Consider the following 18431-nt stretch of genomic DNA (forward strand, 5'->3'; position numbering starts at 1 on the left):
TCTGGTTTTTGTGGCAATTCTGGTAACAATCACAGAACAGTCCCAAATCTCATTAAAAAAATAAAATGACAGAAATGTGAAAAATAATTAAATACTGATGCCAGCTGAGAGAGGATAACCTTCTTGGTTTACCTTTATAAGGGTGCTAATTTATGAAGAACATGAAGCAATGTCTGTTTCTGGAATAATCTGCTTATCTTCCCCTCAGGTGTAATCTCTGCTTAAGGGCCAGCTGGAGGAACCTTTATCTCATTAACCTTCTGGAGAAGCATCTGTCAGCCTAGCTCCAGGACCCTGAATACCATTATAAACAAGTGTCCACAGGCAGAAGAAGGGCTTTTTTCTTAGTTATTCACCTGTTACAGTGACACAGCGAGCCAGGGGAAGTCCTGCCAAATGCAGAAGAAGGCTGACAGTTAGGGTCAAATGTTTTCCAAAATGACATGCTCAAGGAACAGCCATTGAGAGAGCTTAATTGCTATCCCTCGAAGTATGTGGTTATTCAGTATGTGTTAGTCTCCAGGGGCAGCAAAGTTGTCTCCGTTCTCATAGAAATGCTCTGCTTTGTACATCACTTTCTTTCTGGCATTACATACAGATGACTTTTTGGGTTTAAGTCTGGTTTTAACTTTTTAAAATTTGTTTTTCATACACAGAGTTTAAAGAGTCCAATTGTTCTACAGGGCTTGTGAAGAGTAATGTATCTATTCCTGCATTCAAAGGAAACCACTTTTAAGTTTTTAAGCTAATTCTAGTATTCCTATTTGTACCTCTACATAGTATGCTTCTATTGCTATTTTTTTGTTTTTCAGTTTTATGTACTATCAAATAGATGTGGAGATATCCACATACACACTCCCCCTCTCCATATACAAGTAGTCAGCCTGTCTTACCCACCTCAGCATTATTGTATTTTCAGTTTATTGAGTGTTCAATTTTATATTTCTGTGACTAGATGCAGGCTACATATAGCTGAGCCATGGAGTATATTGTAATTACTAACATGTATAGAGCTAGGTTGTGATAGATACTCCTCTTAGAGATTTCCATAGATTACCCATATATTACTTAATATGGCTTTAGGAGGTAGATACTATTATGATCTTTTTTATATTTGAGGAAGTCAAAGTATATATACAGCAGAGCCAGTATTTGAACTCAGAACCTGGTTTCAGAGCCTATACTTTAACTGCTATCCCCACGATGCTTTTTGTAATTGTTTCTTTTATTTTTTCCCCTTAGATTTTATATACAAAACAGTAAGTTATCCCCAAATGTTACCTGCTGGAGTCCAGCTCCAGCAGATCCAGGGCTCCCTGAAGGATGGACAGTGCCGGCGAAAGGGAGTGAGAGAGCCTTGGCTTCTTTCTGACCACCAGGCAGGCATCTCTGCACTGACTGGAGAGTCAGCTTTGTTTATTGAAAAAATGTATGGGGTACAAAACAGGAGTGGTAATTGCCTTAGACAATGATTTCTGATGACAAATTCTTTGGTATGTAAAAATTTCCCAGAACATAGATTGGTAGAAGACTCATGCATAATCTTTATCAATAGTGATTGATATAGGTGACTATATGCTTATAACATGGGGAAGAAAGGTATCTTTAGCATTCAATACAAGGCAATGATTTTAGCATAGCAAAGGAAAGAGTTAGTTCTTTTGTGAGCAGGGGTCAATAGCCTGTTTTCTCGAGGGGAAGAAAAACAGGTTTCTCAAGAAATGTAATATTTGCTCCCATAATCACAAAAGAGGAGACTCCATTAATAAGTTTTTTCATAAGTTACAATTCACATATTTTTAGCATATGAAGACAAGTCACTCCCAATATCAGTCAGTCAGGCGCCTTGGGGCTTGGTGTTCAAGCAGAAATTGAGTAGGGGTTGAGTGGGTGTAGATGCTGATCGTCATCTGATGGTGGGAGGCCTTGCAAACCTGCCTTACCTCATAAGGAGATTTTTTTTCTCAACTTATGACTTCAGAAACCGGCTTCCTGCAATTACCTCAGATGTGTAAATTTCCTCTTCTTATGCTTAAACACTTCCAATAATCTGTCTTTCCCAGGATTTGCTAACCCCCTCCAGTCTGTATTGTTTCTTGTTATTGTTCACATCAGCCATCTGGGGATCCTCCTTCACAATCAGCTTGGGGATGGTTTTTACCTCTCTTGCGCTGGGTCACAAGTTTTCTGGATCCTATGTTGCCTTCTTTCTTAACCCAATCTCTTGTTTTAGCAGAGCATATGCTCCAGTATATTGCTGAGAGAAAGCTTACAGTAGATATTTTTGAGATCTTATGTTTAAAAATGGCTTCCATCTACCCTCATCCTTGATTAATAGCTTGACCAGCACTATACACTTAATGTCTGTGTCCTCCTAAAATCCATATGTTGAAAACTAACTCCCAGCGGGATGGTATTTGGAGGTGGAGTATTTAAGAGGTGATTGGATTATGTGTGCGATGTCCTCATGAATAGGATTAGCTCCCTCATAAAGAGGCACCATAGAGCTCTTTTGCTCCTTCCATCGTGGGAGGCACTGTGACAAGATCAGGCTATATATGAACCAAGAAGCAGGCTTTCATCAGATACTGAATATGCTTGCATCTTGATCTTGGACATCCCAGCCTCTGTAACTGTAAGAAATAGATTCCTGTTGTTTATAACCTATTCATTCTATGGTATTCAGTAAGCTACTATTTGGGTAGCAGCCTGAATGAATGAAAGACAACTGAATATTCTAGGTTCTGGGCTGAGGGAGTGCCTGGGTGGCTCAGTCAGTTGAATGTCTGACTTCATTTCATGGCTTGAGAGTTCGAGCCCTGCATTGCACTCACTGCTGTCAGTGCAGAACCTGCTTGGAATCCTTGGTCACCCGCTCTCTCTGCCCCTCCCTCATGCTCATGCTCTCTCTCTCTCACTCAAAAAATGAATACACATTTATATATGTATCATATATGTGTGAATAATAGTTCTTATATATATGTGTGTGTGTATATATATATATATATATATATAATAGTTCTTATATATATATAAAAGAATTCTACATTGGAAGTAACATTCACTTAGAATACTGAGGACATTAATCCATTTTCTTCTAGCTTCTTGTGCTACTAAAATCTGAAGTTCTTTTTGTTCTTAAATCTTTGTATAGGATCTTTCTAGAAGATCTCTCTAGGGACAGACAGACAGAGACAGAAGGCAAGAGAGTCATAGAGTGCTTCTCTACTGCCAGTTTAAGATTCGTCTTTCTAGGTCTGCTACCATTCATCTATGTTTTGGAACTTTGCTTAAACCTACGTGTTCCATTTAATAAAACTATTATGAAGTGAACACTCCAGTAACATCTAGGTAAAAATGTAGATAATAATAGCACCTTAGAAGGACCCATGGTCCCATTCACAAACACAAACCTTTCTTCTCCATTAAATATAATCATTATGCTGATCTCTATAGTAATTACTACTTTTTCTTTAAAATTTTACTGCTTATCTACACATCTGTCAGCACTGTTATTTAAATTTTCTTGACCTGCCACTATTTATTAAAAAGATCATTATATCCTTTACTGTTCTGAAGTTCCAACTTTGTCATAAATCAACAATACATATGTTTGTGGGTTCTCTCCCCTATTTGTCTATTCTTGTGTTGCATTATCTCAATTACTGTACCTTTTTATTATGTCTTCACATCTGTTGAACAAGTTTTCCAATCTTGTTCTTCAAAATAATCTCGTTTACCTTTGGAGTTTTGAACTTTTATATACATTTCAGGGTCAGACTGTCACGTTCCACAAAAGAAATTTGCTAGGATTCATAAATAGGTGATGGACAGTAAGGAATGCACTTGTGATCAACACTGGGTGATATATATGGAGGTGCTGAATCAGTACACTGTACACTTGAAACTAACATTACACTGTATGTTAACTAACTGGAATTTAAATAAAAACTTAAAAAATTACATTGGACTGTAAATCCATTTGGGGAAACTAACATCTTTACAATATTGAATCTTCTAATTTATGAACATGATTTGTATATTTGCTTATATAATATATTTATATTGTTTCTTTAATTTTGTCTTATATGTTTCATTTGATTGATTTTTAAAAAAAATAAGTATTTGATATTTTAATTTTGTTATAAAAGGTATTATTAAAATTTTTTATTTTCAAATTGGTTATTGCCATATATAAAAACATGACTGATTTTTGTATATTGATTCTTTGTGCAGTGGCTTTGAGAAACTAATGAATTCTAATAATCTTTTGTTTATTCTTTTCAGTTTTCTACATATACTATTGTCATCTATGAGTAATAATTATTTTTCTCCTTCCCAATCTTTATACATTTTCTTCCTTACCCCTGTTTTTCTGCTCTATTCTAATAAAATGTTGAATAAAATGGTGATAGTAGGTATGTGCGTCTTTTTTTCTGGTTCCAAAAGGAAAACTTTCATTTTATTATTAAGAATAGCGTTTGTAATAGGTAATTTTTTAGATAACCTATTATGGAGTAAGAAAATTCCCTTCCTCCTAGATTGCAAAGAGTTTTTTTTTAAAATAATAAATGGCTACTGAATATTATCATAGATTTTCTCACTTTTATCTCTTGATGGTGTAAAGTACATTGATTATTCTAATGATTAACCAACCCTACTTTTCTAGACTAACACTAAGTTGGTTGTAATATATATTAGCACTTCATATATGTTGCTGGATGCAGTTTGCTAATTTTTTTTCTCTTAAACATCTATGTTCATGAGTAAAATTGTTTTCTTATGATATACTAGTAGATTATGCTCATAAAAGGAATTTAAGGGTGTTAATTCTTTTTCTAGTCTAGGAATAATATTTCTTTTTTCTTTTAGAGCTTATTTATTTTTAGAGAGAGAGCAAGTGAGGGAGGGGCAGAAAGAGAAATGGAGAGAGAGAATCCCAATCCTTCTTCTATATTTAAAATATTTTAAAGTTTATTTATTAATTTTTAGAGAGACAGAAACAGTGTGAGTCAGGGAAGGCAGAGAGAGAGAGAGAGGGAGAGAGAGAATCCCAAGTAGGCTCTGCACTGTCAGCACAGAGCCTGACGTGGAGCTTGAACTCAGGAAACCCTGACATCATAACCTAAGCTTAAACAGAGAGCTGGGCACTTAACAGACTGAGCTACACAGGCACCATACCAATCCTTCTTCTATTTTTGGAAGAGTATGAGAATGATTGGTGTAAATTCCTCTTTAAATGTTTGGTAAAGGGGAACTTGGGTGGCTCAGTCAGTTAAATGTCTGACTCTGGGTTTCACCTCAGGTCATGATCTCACAGTTCACTGGATCCAGCCTGTGTTGGGCTCTGCACTGATAGCACAGAGCCTACTTGGGACTCTCTCTCTCTCTCTGTTCCTCTCTACTCCCTTACTCGTGCTCTCTCTCTCTCAAAATAAATAATTAAACTTAAAAAATAAATGTTTGGTAAAATTTACCTGTGAAACCATCTGGTCCTACTTTTTTTTTTTTTTTTGGTTGGGAAATTTTGATTACTGATTCAGTCTCCTTGCTAGAAGTTGTTCTCTTCAGATTTTCTATTTCTTCCTGATTCAGTGTTGGTATGTTGCATGTTTCTAAGAATTCATTTATTTTTTCCCCTAGGTTGTCCTGTTTCTTAGCATATAGTTGTTTATAGTAGCATTTTATGATCATTTGTATTTCTGTGGTAACAGTTGTAATCTTTTTACTTATAATTATGTTATTTTCCTGGGTTAGTCATGTTTGGTTTGTCAATTTTGTTTATCTTCTTTATTTATCTTTATTCTGGGTATCACATATACTCATATTTTCCCAGCCTTTATCATATCTTTGTTTTGTTATATTAACTTATCTTTTATTTCACCATTTCCTCTTTATCTGGGTCTAATTTATTATTCTTAATTTCAGTTATTTTCTTTTTTTTTCAGTTCTGAAATTTATTTTTTTATTTTTTAATGTTTATATTTGAGAGAGAAAGAGACAGAGCACAAGTTGGGGAGGAGCGGAGAGAGACAGAGACACAGAATCTGAAGCAAGCTCCAGGCTCTGACTTGTCAGCACAGAGTCCAACATGGGGCTCAAACTCATGAACTGTGAGATCATGACCTGAGCGGAAATTGGGCACTTAACTGACTGAGCCACCCAGATTCCCCTGAGATTTTTATTTGGTACTATTCCAAGTCTAATTCATCTCTTTTTTAAAAAAAAAAGTTTATGCCTCTGTGCTAATAATTCTGTCTTTCATCTCATTGAATATAGTAAAAATAGACCCATAATTCCAAATTCTGCAACTCTGGGGGTTGCTTTCACTGTCTTGCTCTTTCTGTTTTCTTTTCTTCTTCGTCATCTTCTTCTTGTTCTCTTCTTGTTCTTTTTAATGTTTAATTATTTTTGAGACAGAGAGTGTGAGTAAGAGAGGGGCAGAGAGACAGGGGGACAGAGGATCTGAAGTGGGCTCTGCACTGATAGCAGTGAACTTAATGTGGGTTCAAACTCACGAACTATGAGATCGTGACCCGAGCTGAAGTTGGACACTCACTGACTGAACCACTGAGGTGCTCTTTTCTGTTTTCTTATTCAAGTTGCTTTATCTCCTTATCTAAGTTGTTACATTTTCTTACTGTATGCCATACTTATTTTTTTTTATTTTTGCCACACACTATATTTTAAGAGTTGTATTACAATAAGAAAAACAATCTGGTACTGGTGAAAAAATATATACAAAGATCAAAAGGAAAGAAGGAGTAGGCCCACATGAATACAGCTAATTGATTTTTGAGGGAGATGAAAAGGCAATTCAGTAGATAAAGAATTGTCTTTTCAACAAATGATACCATAAACAAAGAGCCAAACCAAACCAAACAAAAAACCCAGAAATGAACCAAACAGACCAAAAAATGGACTTAGACATTTCACCTTACCCAAAAATTAATTTAAAAATAATCTTACACATTAATGTAAAAATGCATGTAAATCTTCTAGAAGAAAATATAGGAGCAAATCTACATGACCTTCGTCTTGATAATGAGATTTTGGATAAAACACAAGAGTATGATCCATGAAAAAAAATGATAAACTGGGTTTTATTAAAATGAGAAATGTCTGTTCTGCTAAAGATACTGTAAAACAAAATTAAAAATAAGCCATAAACTGGAGAAAAATATTTGCATAACACATTTCTGATAAAGGACTTATAAGCAAAATATATAAGGAAAACTTAAATAAGGAATATTCCTTTTGACAATAAGGAAACCTAACCACTTAGTTGAACAGGAGCCAAAGATCTGAACACCACTTCACCAAAGAAGATATACAGATAGCAAGTGAGCATATAAAAAGATGCTCAACATCATTTGTCATTAGGAAAATGCACTTTCAACATCAATGAGGTACCACCACACCCCTATTAGAATGACTAAGAAACAAAACCAAAACCCTGACACTACCAGTTGCTGATAAGGATGCAGATCAACAGCAACTCTCGTATATTCCTGGTGGTAGTGCACATTGGTACAGGCACTTTGGAAGATGGTTTGGCAGTGTTGTTGTTGTTGTTTTTGTTTGTTTGTTTGTTTTACAAAGCTAAATATAGTCTTACTATACAATTCAGCAAACTTCCATATATTTACCCAATTGATTTGAAAATGTATGTTCCATTGGAAAACCCAAAAGATTCTACCAAAAAACTGCTAGAACTGATCCAGGAATTAAGCAAAGTGGCAGATATAAAATCACTGCACAGAAATCAGTTGCATTCTTATACACCAACAAGGAAGCAACAGAAAGAGAAATCAAGGAGTCGATCCCATTTCCAATTGCACCAAAACCCATAAAATAAATAAAATACCTAGGAATAAACATAACCAAAGAGGTGAAAAATCTATACACTTAAAACTATAGAAAGATGAAGAAGGAAATTGAAGAAGACACACAAAAATGGGAAAGTATTCCATACTCTTGGATAGGAAGAACAAATATTGTTAAAATGTTGATACTACTGAGAGTAATCTAAATATTCATAGCAATCTTTATCAAAATAACACCAGCATTCTTCACAGAGCTAGAACAAACAATCCTAAAATTTGTATGGAGCCAGAAAAGACCCTGAATAACCAAAGCAATCTTGAGAAAGAAAACAAAAGCTGGAGGCATCACAATTCCAGACTTCAAGCTGTATTACAAAGCTGTAATTACCAAGACAATATGGTACTGGTACAAGAATAGACACTCAGATCAATGGAACAGAATAGAGAACCCAGAAATGGACCCACAAATATATGGCCAACTAATCTTTGACAAAGCAGGAACGAATATTCAATGGAATAAAGACAGTGTCTTCAGCAAGTGATGCTGGGAAAACAAGACAGTGACATGCAGAAGAATGAAACTGGATCACTTTCTTACACCATACACAAAAATAAACTCAAAATGGATGAAACACCTAAATGTAAGTCAGGAAGCCATCAAAATCCTTGAGGAGAAAGCAGGAAAGAACCTCTTTGACCTTGGCCACAGCAACTTCTTACTCAACATGTCTCCAGAGGCAAGGGAAACAAAAGCAAAAATGAATTATTGGGATCTCATCAAGATAATAAAACAAAGGAAACAATCAGCAAAACTAAAAGGCAATGAAGGAATGGGAGAAGATATTTGCAAATGACATATCAGATAAAGGGTTGGTATCTAAAATCTATAAAGAACTCATCAAGCTCAACACCCAAAAAACAAATAACCCAGTGAAGAAACGGGCTAAAGACATAAACAGACACTTCTCCAAAGAAGACATCCAGATGGCCAATAGACACATGAAACAATGCTCATTATCACTCATCATCAGGAAAATACAAATCAAAACCATAACAAGATAACACCTCATCCCATCAGAATGTCTAAAAACAAGTCAGGCAACAACAGAGGCTGTAAACAATGTGGAGAAAGAGGATCTCTTTTGAACTGCTGGTGGGAATGCAAATTGATACAGCCACTCTGGAAACCAGTATGGAGATTCCTCAAAAAATTAAAAATAGAACTACCCTATGACCCAGCAATTGTACTACTAGGTATTTCTCCAAGTGTGTTGTTTCAAAGGGACACATGCACCCTAATGTACACACACACACACACACACACACACACACACACACAGACAGTGGATTATTACTCGGCAATCAAAAAGAATGAAATAGTGCCATTTGCAATGAGAAAGAATGAAATATGGCCATTTGTAGGAAAGTGGATGGACCTTGAGGGTGTCATGGTAAGCGAAATAAGTCAGGCAGAGAAGGACAGATACCATATGTTTGCACTCATAGGTCTAGCAGGAAAACAGGAGAGACCTAATGGAGAACCAGGGGGAGCAGAAGAGGGAAAGAGAGTTGGGGAGAGAGAGGGATGCAAAACTTGAGAGACTATTGAATACTGAAAATGAACTGAAAGTTGAAGGGAAAGGAGGAGGGGGGAAAAGAGGTGGTGGTGATGGTGGAGGGCACTTATGGGGAAGAGCACTGGGTGTTGTATGTAAGCCAATTTGACAATAAACGATTAAAAAAAAGAAATAGTGCCATTTGCAACTACATGGATGGAATAGAGGGTATTATGCTAAGTGAAATTAGTCAGAGAAAGACAAATATCATATGACTTCACTCATGTGAGGACTTTAAAATAGAAAACAGATGAACATAAGAGAAGGGAAGCAAAAATAATATAAAAACAGGGAAGGGGCAAAAACATAAGAGGCTCTTAAATATGGAGAACAAACAGAGGGTTAGTAGTGGGGTTGTGGGAGCGGGAATGGGCTAAATGGGTAAGGGACATTAAGGAATCTACTCTTGAAATCATAGTTGCACTATATGCGAACTAACTTGATTGTAAATAAAAAAATAATAAAGAAAATGTATGTTCCACAGGAAAACATACATTTCAGAGGCACCTGGGTGGCTCAGTTGGTTGAGCATCTGACTTGATTTCAGTTCTGGTCATGATCCCAGTGTCGTGGGATCAAGCCAGTGTTGGGCATCATGCTGAGTATGGAATCACTTAAGATTCTCTCTCTCCCTTTGCCCCTCTACCCTGCATGAGTGCATGCTTTCTCTCTCACTCAAAGAAAAATAAAAACAAGCAAACAAAACCCTGCTTTTAAATGTTTATAGTAGCTTTATTAACATTTCCAAAACCAAGAGCAACCAAGATGTTTGTTAGTAGGTGGATTAATAAACTGTGTACATCCATACAATGGAAGTCTATTAGCAATAAGAGGGTCTGAGCTTTCAAGCCATGCAGAGCCATGGATGGATTTTGAATGTTATTGCCAGGTAAAATAAACTAGCCTGAAAAGGCGACATGCTGTATCATTCCATTTATATGACTCTCTCCAAAAGACAAACAGGTAAAACATATTAGTGGTTGCAGGAGTTTTGTAGTGCATACGTAATTTGAATAGGTGAAGCATATGGTGTTAGATTGGTGAAACTATTTTGTATAATACTATAATGTGTACCACTACGTTTTTCAAAACCCATAAAACTTTAGAGCAGAATAATGAGTGAATCTTTAGGTATGGACATTTAAGAAATCCTTTAGGTAGACTCTATGCTACATGACAGTTCACACTGTGACAAAAGAATCTAACTACATTAAAAATGTATGAAACAATCTTATTGAAGGGGGTGGAGGAAATAGTTAACCTAAATAATTTTAGAAATGAGTGGAATCTGTAAGACTAGAGAGAAAAGGAACTGTACAGAAGCAGTATACTCTGGTTGAAAAATAATTGTCTTCAACAATTATTGAGTTAACAATTCTGAAACAATGATAACATGTATACTGGTATTGAGCAGTTAAAAAAATAGATGGTGGATAGTGGGAGTCAGTTTTCTTACTACTGGAGTGGAAGTTGATAGACAAGCAAGGGGAAGAAGAGGCAAGAATAATTCAATTGGTAAAGGAGTAGAGTTGGAGACATGAGTATAAACTTATGTTTAGTTTAACATATATGGATATACAATATAAATTTATAGTTCATAAATAAGTATAAATATTCTGGTTAGGATATGCATGTTTCCTCTCTTCATCACTGTGAGAGTCTAGAAGCAGTGCCACATCAGTAGCAATGAGCACACTTAACACCCAGATCTTGATTTATAATGCCTTTCTTCAGTAAAATCAACCAGGACTCCTTGGAGAAATGGCTGACTCTCAGACTGGAGCAGCACACATACAAAATGAACCTGGAATGTCTTGTAGTGCCAGAAAATAAGGAAGTGCTCAAACCAAACCAAACCAAACCAAACCAGAAAACAAACAAAGCCCCCAATAAAATAGCAACTCCATAATGATGGGAGTATATCAAAGGGACACAGGAGCCAACTGAAAGGGCTCCCAATGGCCAAGGATGGAGCAATTTTAGGAATAAAATGAAGTAGTATTGGATTATAACACAAAGTATAAAATAAATATCCATGAGTCTAAACTGATAAACTATTGAAAAATTCAATAACTAGGAGACAATAGACCAACGTCTCATGCAGAAGAACTCCTAAAAACTTATAAAGATAATAAAGATAATTTATGCTCTCAAGGAGCATAACTCCTATTCTTTAAGTATGACCTGTGTACAGTGACTTCCTTCTAAAAAGTACAATGTGGAAAGGGGGATAAAGATTAGTTTTATACTACAGAATCCTGACAAACATAACTTTGACCAAGGTCAACATCAACAGTAAAGTCACGTTGACAGTATACTTCCTTCATATGGTACGATGAAAATGGTACTTTAGCTCTGTGGTCTTCCTCCAAAAAAAACCCCATAGCCCAGTATGATCATGGGAAAAACCTCAGGCAAATCTCAGTTGAGGGACATTCTTCAAAATATCTAACTGGTATGCCTCAAAATTCTCAAGGTCACCATTAACAAGGAAAAGTCTGAGAAACTATCACTGCCAAGAGGAACCTATGGAGACATATGACTAAATGCAATGTGGTGTCCTGGATGATATCTTGAAACAGAAAAAGGGCACTTTGTTAAAAGAAAAAAAAACTAAGAAAATTTGATTCAAGTATGGCTTCAGTTGATGATGATGTATCAATATTGGTTCATTAAATGCAATAAATGTACCATAATGGAAAATGTTAATACTAGGAAAACTATGTGTGGGGTATATGGGAACTCTCTACCATCTTCACAATTTTTCTGTAAGTCTAAATCTATTCTAAAATAAAAAGTTTACCAAACATATTTAAAAATAAGTTTATAAAACGAGTTTGAAGTTTGGGTATCTCCTTCTAGGTAGGATCTTCCTTGCTTCTTCCATCCACTGAGGATTAATAGCAATCTGAGGTCAATTTAATAACATTTCTGAGTTGCAGATCATCTAGACACACAGACAATTCAGAGTTGGGTTTTACACCTTTGACAGAGGCACGGTTATCTTTGTGTTTACCTTTGTTGCTAGGATGCAGCCCTTTAGGTTACTAGAGCTTTATCATCTCCTGGGTTCCAAATTTTTCCCTTCCTGTGAAGAGATTTTTAAAAGCACTTCAGCTTCTGCCTTTCTTACAGATCTGCAAAACTCTGGCAGGCAAAAGTGGCCCCCAAAGCTAGGTTCACATGTCTTGATGTTGGTATCTTGTGAATCTTTGTTCTAGTAATGCTTCATTATTTTGTTAGGCTCTCTACTCTTTTCAGTAAGATGGTTTTATATTTCACCCAGCTTCTCTAATTTTCCTCAGCAGGAGGACTGATTCAAATGACCTAATGGCTTTACCTGCTGCAGAAATTCTAAAATTTTATTACTGTTTTCTCCTTTCTCATTCTGTTTACTGTTATGGCTTCCTATTTAAAAAATAATCCTTTAATATTATTTCCTGGGGGTATCTGGAGGTAATGGGATTTTAGCTTTCTTCTTTAACTACAGATTATTTTGGTGATATCTAAAGAAAATTAGAATCATCAAATTGGTGTAGTGTCTTATTTAGAATAGAATATCAGAAAGTGAGAAATGAGGCAGGTAAAAAAATGACTTTTAAATAACCACATCTAAGAAAAAGTATGTGAGGAGTTGAACAGATACAGACTTATATATATATATATATTATATACATATTCATATGGGTTGGAAATCTGGTAGGTGCTAACAAAATATTTTCTCTCTGTTTGCTGTATATCCTGTGTTATACTTATGTTTCTAACCCTATTGTGAAACATTAGTGTTCTTTAAGAGAGAAAGCAACAATTTTAAGTTGTAAAATCAATTTCCACTTCATAGCCTCCTGAATAAAACATGTTGCTTAAAGGAAAATGTGTTATAGACAGCTTTGTGCTCTTAAAAATACCCTATGTCATTTATATGATTATAGAGATACTGAATTTATATTATGATGACAAATATTTGAAACTTTCTCTTGACAGCAGTACCTTATTAATTTTTTCCCATTTTTAATTAAAAATCTGGGTAACTAATGTTGATGACTGCCATTTAGGAAGCAAATAAAAATGATAAACACTCATTATTCCTGAAACAATTCTTTCTGGGACCATCAGGTCTTTTTCTAAGTACTGTTGTATTTAATTATGGGTCATTGTTAATCAATCCAGATGTCCCTCTAAAAGCTGGTTGACTGTCAACAATCATTATGTATTCTTAAAGAGGTAAGCATTCTCCCTTATTTTCTGTCAGAATTTTAGTGGTGTATTTAAAATTTACAAGGTAAGATAGAAAGGGCAGTATGTCTTTGCAGATGTATTCTTTCATCTGAATTCAGTAGAAATGAGAAATCATTACCAAAATGTATTAGTTAACATTATAAAGAAATCATTCCATTTGTTAATCAAAATAGATATAACTGTTTTTGTATTCCTAGTAAATGCCAAAATCTCAATTAGGTACTTTATAAGCATATACCTATATCTATATCTATATCTACAGTCTGAAGATAGTATAAAAGGTGAATAAAAAGGCCCCACAGTCTATTTGGGGTGGGGACAGAAGGGTAGGTTGATCCAGTGCTGTACCTGACTCCTCAGGAGGAGGAGCAAGGACAGAGCCAAGCAGATAAAGGCTTGAAGGGCATAGAGCAGACACGAAACTGCGAGGTCGGCTGAGCCTGCTTACCTATTCCACAAGGCAGGAAGAAACCTGAGACCACTCTTATGGCCAGCATGGTGTGGACAGGCCTAATGCAGACCAAGAAGAAGCCAAGACCCAGGCTGGATTTTCTTTTAGCAAGTCCAAACTTCCACAGTGCTGTCCATAGCCCCTGGGAAGAGCTAGTCCTTGGCACATGGCCAGTCCAGTCACACTGCATTGGTGATACAGTAGGGTCTGCATGCAGATCATGTCACTCATACTCCAGACCCTGAGAGATCTGTCATAAGATGTGCTGGAGACTATGGTCTGGTCTGGCATCAAGATGACGGTCAAGGCATACATGGTGCCAATGTAGCTTATTAGGATCCACACTTGTTACTTAGACTTGATGTCTCACGTGTGGATGAGGTTCTCCTAGGTGCCACTGACAATGTGGTCATTCATTGTGCTAATACAGTAGATGCTGCTGCTGATGTCTGCAGGATGTGGGTGCAGTTGAGGGTCCAGATGTCCCAGATCTTGATTATCTGGTTAGAAGCCACTGTGCACATAGCTCTGAATGGTGACCAGGGCCTCACCCAGAAGTTGAGGTCTGTGAGCATCTTCTTTAACTTTAGTTCAGTGCCCATGATGTCCTAGACCTGGATGTCCTTCAGGGAGCTGCTGAAGAGCATGCTATAATCAGTGTATACCGATTGTCTGGGCTTGGATCACGTTCACCATCTGCAGGTTCTGGATGCCCCACATGATGTAAGTCTGCTTAGCTACCATAAGGCTTGTGCCCCTGAAGGCAGAGCATCAGCATTGTCATGGTCTCCAGCACCTTCTGACACTTGTAGGTGGTACAAGTGTCCCACAGGTCACTCATGGAGTAGAGGTAGAGACACCAGACATGGCCCTATTGGCCCACACAAGTTCTTTTGCACTTGAAGATCTATTGAGGGTCACAGGATCCTAGGATGCCCACATGTAGCCAGGAATTGATGTAGGACAGCTTGTCATGGACATGTCCCTCTAGAACTCCATAAGGTCCTCTCTGAGCCTAGTCTTAATATAGGACATCAAACTTGAGCTTAAGCTCTTCTCTAGCCAGTCAATCTTCTCTGAGAGCTTGTCCAGTGTGGAGCACAGAAAATGATCTCCTGGCACTTCTGGGTCAGCACCCATCAGCCTTTTGCTTCAGGAACTCCTTCAGTCTATCTCATACATGTCCTGATTTCTCACAAACATGCACCTGTACTTAGAGTGGGGCTATTTGATGTACCTGTGCTCCTTGAGGGGTCCTCCAGGTTCATCTGGAGGAGGGGGCTGGCAGCTAGGCTGTTGGAGCACCACACAGACCTGTGGTCACAGCAGCCCTTGTTATTCTTTCAGGCATGGAGCTTGAGAGCGAAGGGCCCCCAGATGGTAGGCTTCCTGCTAGCCACCATTGGAGAGCCATGTCTGCAGAGAATGAAGAGCTCCTGGATCTATACTCCACTGCAATTTTGTTCACTACCACCATCAGCTTGGTGTTGTCCACAAGTTACTTCTCTGACTTAAGATGCATCTTCGATCAAACATGTGCCTCTATGCACTGATCACAGGGTCCTTGAACACACTGCTGCAGAGCTGGCTACAGAGCCTCACAGAGGGCAGCTCAGCAAACCCTGGGGCTCCAGCTCCTCCTTGTACTCTGGGAGCAAGAATGTGGAACGCAGAGACAGGCTGGACCCAGAGTGCAGGCAGCTGCAAGAGATGGCACAGCACGATTGGATTCAGAGTGCAGGGTGGTGATGGGGGCTCCCAAGGGGAGCAGGTCTGGGCACTGGAGGGCACTGTGTGCTGCTGTTTGTGCGCGCTGGTCCCATTGGCTTTTGCAAGGGTAGTGACAGCTGAAAAGGCAGGTCCCAAAGTCTTTTCCATTCTGGTCTGTCCAATGAGGTCTGGGGTGGAAGGGTTGGTAGGCTCCCCAGAGAAGCAGGGGCTTTTGCCTGACCTTATGCTCACGAGCAGTATCTCACTCATGTAATGTCCCCCACCGGTGGCCACAGAGAGTGACAACGTCACCCTCCAGCTTCATCAGGCTCCCTTGGCTTCCTCCCTACAAAGGAATCGGTGTGCATTTTAAAACACAGCATTTTCAAAATGACTATTAGCCACATCTACTAAGAGAATCAACAAGTTAAGTGTGGTATCAGCAAGTTACATATATTCCCTTGTACATAATGTCATGATAAATGTTGCACATTGTAAAAGCACAGGCACTTTCATCAGTGACTTGAATTTTATAGACACTACACTCAGTTTAAATGACGGTGTTGAAAGATCTTTGAGGTCTGAATTTCTCCATTGCTCATTGCCAGAGTACTGAGACGCACAGTAAGGAAGAGTGAATAGTCAGCAGGGTCAAGGGCTGCAGAAAGAATGAAGAAGATGAGCACTGAGGAAACACAGTTGGATCTATAATAGGGAGGAATCCATGACCTTTGGGAGAGCATTTCAGTAGCATAGTGGAGAAGGAAGTCGGCTTGCAGTGCATTACAGAGTAATTGGTAGTGGAAAAGAGACAGTGAGTGAGACTTCTTTTTATATAGTGTAGCAGTGAAAGATGAGAGGGAATGAGTTTGACAAGCTAGCTGGGCCAAAGTTCTTTTAAAAAAAAGTATTGTTTATAGGCAGAGCAGGAGGCATAGGTGAGATTCAGAGTTCAGGTAGCAGAGTTTAGGAGGGGAGAGAGAGAGAGAGAGAGAGAGAGAGAGAGAGAGAGAGAGAGAGAGAGAGAGAGGTAAGCACTGGCACAAAATTCCCACTAGCAGATGCTCTCTCTAATAAGCACTTATTCCTTAAAGGAAGTTTCCAAAATTGCCTCAGTTTTGTAGGACTCAAAAGAATTTTAGAGCATGAAACAGACATCTGGCCTGGAGGGGTTTGTCATTTAAAAGCGATACAGTGTACACAGTGACAATGAAATGGAGTTATCAGTTAAGCACCTTTCAAAAGATGTTTGCCAATGCACTCTAACCATAATAATAAAACACTGAATGACTTTGTTCAATTTATTCACATATTATCCACATTAGGTAGGTATTATTATCATTTTGCACATGAGGAAAATGAAGTTATGCAGACTATGGGCTAAGGAAATTCTTAATGTCTCATGGCTAATCAATGATTTAAGTCTAGTCTCTCATTACAAGCTCGGATCCAGAGCTAGTAATGATCAATAGAAATATTGAGTGAAACTTGTGACTTCAAATCTCAAATGAGAATTGAACAATGTATCTTACTTCAGGTAAGATAATGTCTACATCTTATTTTAAAATATTTTGGCATAGATACACATGATTGAACATGTATTTGTGTGTGTGTTTCCATGTGTGAGTCCGAGTTACATGTTTGGTATCATCAATTAATTGCCTGGTTGCATACAATGCACAATTTAGGAGATGGCAGGGGATAGTCGACATTTAATAAAACAAACTATACTCCAGAGATAGCTGTTATAATCTTCAATAATCTAATTCCAATTAACATCGGATTTTAAAGTATTAGCATAATGAAGGACAGAGATGAATACTCATTGGTGAAATTAGCGGTCTGTTAATTAGATAATGGACGTTGGAAGTAGGCATTGATTTGTGAGATTAGTGATAGTTGATGTCTGTGAACTGACTGAAATATTCTAGAATCACTCCCTGTCTTGCCATGAGTCTAGCAAGTCACTCTTTATTGTTAGAAAGAAGTTGGAAGCTTGATCCTTGACAGTCAAGATCCAGTCCAGTCCAGCCATCTCTTTGGAGCGTTCTGGTTGACTGCTAATGCTCACAAAGCTAACTGAATTCCTCCTCTAGAATGTTCTCACATCTGTTCCAAAGAGATTTCACTGGGCTTACAGAAAAGGCTATATGGCTATAGGAATGTCTGCTTACTAATAAATGTTAATTTAATTATGGACTGTCTGTATGAAAAACTTGTCTTGGATTCTTTTACCAAAACCTGGAATAAGATTGTAGGGAAATAGTAAACTCACACCCACTTTCAAACCCTGGTGTCCACTATCCTCTATTAAAATTAACCTATTTGCTGATCAAAGAATTCAGTAAAGTTGCAGGGTACAAAATCAATGTACAGAAATCACTTGCATTCCTATACACCAATAATGAAGCAGCGGAAAGAGAAATGAAGAAACTGATCCCATTCACAATTGCATGAAAAAACATAAAATACCTAGGAATAAACTTAACCAAGGATGTAAAAGACCTGTATGATGAAAACTATAGAAAACTTATGAAAGAGATTGAAAAAGACACCAAGAAGTGGAAAAACATTCCCTGTTCATGGATC

General features: G+C 37.5%; 1 pseudogene; it reads right to left on the reverse strand.

Annotated features, from left to right (window-relative positions):
• Positions 1-14236: 14236 nt before the first annotated feature.
• Positions 14237-16112, reverse strand: LOC115295263 (annotated as a pseudogene).
• Between the last annotated feature and the right edge of the window lie 2319 nt (positions 16113-18431).

Source organism: Suricata suricatta, chromosome 7 (assembly GCF_006229205.1).
Source record: "Suricata suricatta isolate VVHF042 chromosome 7, meerkat_22Aug2017_6uvM2_HiC, whole genome shotgun sequence".
Taxonomy (NCBI): Eukaryota; Metazoa; Chordata; class Mammalia; order Carnivora; family Herpestidae; genus Suricata; species Suricata suricatta.